This window comes from Austrofundulus limnaeus, unplaced genomic scaffold, assembly GCF_001266775.1.
Source record: "Austrofundulus limnaeus strain Quisiro unplaced genomic scaffold, Austrofundulus_limnaeus-1.0 Scaffold4, whole genome shotgun sequence".
Classification (NCBI taxonomy): domain Eukaryota; kingdom Metazoa; phylum Chordata; class Actinopteri; order Cyprinodontiformes; family Rivulidae; genus Austrofundulus; species Austrofundulus limnaeus.
The window spans coordinates 1,126,319-1,130,232 of NW_013952406.1; the positions used below are offsets into that span (position 1 = coordinate 1,126,319).

General features: G+C 38.1%; 1 protein-coding gene across 1 annotated transcript in view; it reads right to left on the reverse strand.

Moving 5' to 3' along the window:
• Nucleotides 1–3,914, reverse strand: part of plcd3a (phospholipase C, delta 3a) — a 20,160-nt gene that overhangs the window by 15,397 nt on the left and 849 nt on the right. The gene's annotated exons all lie outside the window — the stretch shown is intronic.

Consider the following 3,914-nt stretch of genomic DNA (forward strand, 5'->3'; position numbering starts at 1 on the left):
GCAGGATTTCTCAAACATGCATGAATGAGTCAGAGCAAAGCTTTGGACATGTTTTTATGAGAGTATAATATTATAACATGATATAAAACTCAAAAAAGTTGATTTTACATGATATTGCCCCTTTAAGAAGATTTGATACAAGTCACATTAAAGAAACTCTAATCAAGAATAAAATAACTTATTTTACATGATGTGTTTCAGATTAAATAAAAGTATTTTTTATCATCTTAAAAACTAAATTTATCTTTTAAATTGAAGATTTTTAGCATCTAACCGCTTCAGGTTTACATAATCAAACATTTGTTGGATAAAAAACAAAAAAAATTATTTTATTTTAACAAACTAAATCCATTATTTACAAAGTAAATTATTGAAATCTGGTCCAAAGTTCGTGTTTTTGGACAGAAACGAACACACTGGACGTGTTGARACAAGATTTCCAAATCGCATTCCAAAGGTTTAACGATGCCGGACCCAAGAGGGGTCAGAGGTCAAACCAATCCTGTGGAGAGGAGACCTCTGCATTGTTTTTTCTTACATATATATTATGTATAATTATCTGAAAATGTGTAATTAGGAAGCTGGTTTCTCAAAAACTCTCCAGATCAGGTGTTGTTACACCTTCAGCAGTGACTCAAGACTTCTTCTGGGAAAAATGTAAAAAAAATTCTGGTGTTTTCTTTCTCCAAGYAGCAGCAAAAAACTGTTCAAATTACTCCTCATGGGTTTGTTTCCTACCAGGTTTTACGTCTAAAGATTGGTGGAGACGCCTTTTCTTTCTCTTCCACTTTAAATCACGGTCTCACCAAACGGCGTTGCTCTCAGGGCTCCCAGAGCTCCAGCAAACAAACCGCTCTCAGCTCCCCTCCCTGCAAAACACCAAACACAAAGAAACTGCCCCCACCCACCTCCAGGAACCCCCGTCCATAACAAGCCCGTTTTTTCAAGCTGAATTCCCACAAGGAGCCGATTAACTGCAGGTCAACGGCCACGAGCTGGCAAAACAACTTTAACGACTCAGTCGACCGCAGAGCTGCATCAAACGTATGATCTCGCTCGTACCTGCATCGTTACAAGTCTGCGCAGTCATCTTTAAAGCCTCGGAAAGTTTAGTAAAGTGTAAGAGGAGCACAGGGGCAAAACTCCTGTTTTCTCTTCATCCCCTCTGGCAGAAAATCTGGTTGGCGTCCATTCAATGAGCTGGTCGAATTCCTGGGTGTCGACTGGTTAGTAACCATGCTGATGAGCTCTGATTTTAAAACAACAACAACAACAACAAATAAATCACGCCTGTGTTCCCTGGGTCGACTGTTTCCCAGTTTTAAAAGCTTTCTACCAAGGTTAACATTACCAACATGCATCTCTTTATAGAAACCTGAAAAACATGTTCCTCAGCTTTGTATTTCTGTGAAATGAATGCTATTGAGAGCATTCAAAGAACGAAACGGGCGGGGGTAAGATAAKCAATAATAGAGTCTGTGAATGACTCGCAGACAGAAAAGGGATCAATTCAAAAATCAAATTCAAAAATACTTTATTGATCCCAGAGGGAACTTAGGTACAGTATCAGTGTAAAGAMCCACTTTGAGTCTTTGTTTAGTAAATTAAAAATGATAAAGCTCATCATCAGGGGTTTTCTGCTTTCAAATAATAGAAAATAAAAACTTAATTAGATTAACAACATAACTGTTTATGCTAAACAACATGATGGCTAGCCACACCTAGCAAGTATGACTTAACAATGAGCTAGTTAGTGCTAAATGCTAACATTGTTGTAGCATTCTCTGGGTGTCTAAATTGATTTGATTTGATTTATAAATCAACATAATCAATATAAATATTTATATTTGATATTTATAACTCCAGATATGCCATTTATAGAATGTGAGTATTTCTTGTGAACATAAACTGCAACACCACCTCCAAGCCTATCAGTACGGTCTCTACGATACAATGGATAATTTTCAACTGAAAGAAACGAATTTGGTATAGCAGGAGTCAGCCATGATTCTGATACAGCCATAACATGTGCTTGTGTCTGAGCAAGTATTACTTTGAATTCATCCAGTTTAGGTACAAGACTTCTCATATTTAAATGACAGATTTTAAAGCCTCTAATTTTACCTAGTTGATTTAGCGTCCCTGGATTTTTTTTAGACAGGAAAATCGCTTTTGCTTTCTTACTGATGTAGTGTTCAGACTTGACATAACAGGAGGTTGTCTAACCTTTTCAGGATATAATATAGATCCCTGTGTAGACTGTAATTGAGTTGGATTTATAACCATGCTTCCACGCGATATAACTAATTTCTTCTAAACGCTATATTTCCTATACATTCACAACCTGTTTTACCAGGAATTCTTTAGTTAAAAAACTAAACAGAATTAATTTGAACAACTCACTAAACTTTAAATTAATAACACAATCTGAACAAAAAGCTAGCCTCACTAGCTGCTTAGCATAGGCTAGCCCTGAAGGCTATCAGTGATGTATAGCAACCAAAGACTCCCTGATTATTCAGGTTTTAAAAAAATGTTCAAAATTCTTGTGATGCAAGGAATTACAAACCCATGTAAACATCGGAGCGTGGTGAGAATTAAGTGTTAAAATTAAATTTGGATTACCAAAAAATTGATGTGTTTTCATCAAGCACCTGCTTAGACTTGAACAAATGTTTTATGTATGGATAAAAAAAACAATTTGACTAAATAACTAACAACTTGCTTTATTTACAGCCAATGAAACCAAATAAAAAGGTGCTGGGTGAGAACATAACTCAACCCCCACTGGAGAGAGTTTATACACCAGAAGTGAGGCGATAAACCCTTCAGCTCAGCGGACTATAAAACCGTGAAAAAGTTTTATCAACTCCAGACAGCGGGTGAGATTATTGGACATAATCCAGCTCCTTCTGGGACTCGGTTCAGGTTTCTCTTCCTGTCAAAGAGCCCAAATTCTTCACGTTTTAGAMGCGACACGAGAGCTGAGCGAGGTAAAAGTTTGGTCCAATTATCCTCGTGAGAAGGATRATATTTCCCATTTCCAAGAAAAATTAAGCTGGATTTGAGGCGCTCAGCAGATTCGTTTGAGCTGCCAAAGATTCCCAGTTATTTCATTAAAAAAATAAACTTCTTCATTTGCCAGGTGTGACTGAGGGGAGGAGGGAAATCACTGGAATAAATTAAATATATGTATTAAAGAGGAGCAGTATTTATCTTTAACAATTAAATTGTCTTTTTTATCTCTTTCATAATAAAAACTGGTAAATATTTGAGCAGAACAAATAAATAATAAAGATTTTAGTAACGACGTGCATATTTCTGAGTTTCATGAAAGGATTTTCAGGAAACGGGACGTTCAGAACCAGACCACAGAGGTTCTGATCCAGCTGACCAAACAGGAAACGAGATGCAGATAATGATTCATTTCAGAACGAACCGTGGAGCACGGAGGAGGAAGTTTCATGGTCCCGATGACCTCAGGCTGGAGCTCTGTGGTGTCGAAGCTGCTAAACCAGAYCTGCAGCAGAACCGGGTCAAAGTGGCAAACGATCACGTGTGTCTCAGGACGTCTGGAGTCCAACAGGTGCTCTGTAGCTGCACAGGCGGGGGCTATTTCTGGGAGGAGGGTGGGACCAGGAGGAGGGGGTGAATCAGGGTCAGCTGCTCCTGACCACAGATTCATAAAAGAAAAAAAACCTCCCAAACGCTGACTCAGCTGTTTTCTGTATCATCAGTCTGAAAACAAGCGTTTGCTTTAATTCAATCCGAATGAAGCAAATAACAAACTGAAGTGTGTGTCTGTTAGCGAAATATCTCACGAGCCACTGCACTGATTTTAATCAAACTTCATCTTTAATCAGGCAGCAAACACACACACACACACACACACACACACACACACACACACACAC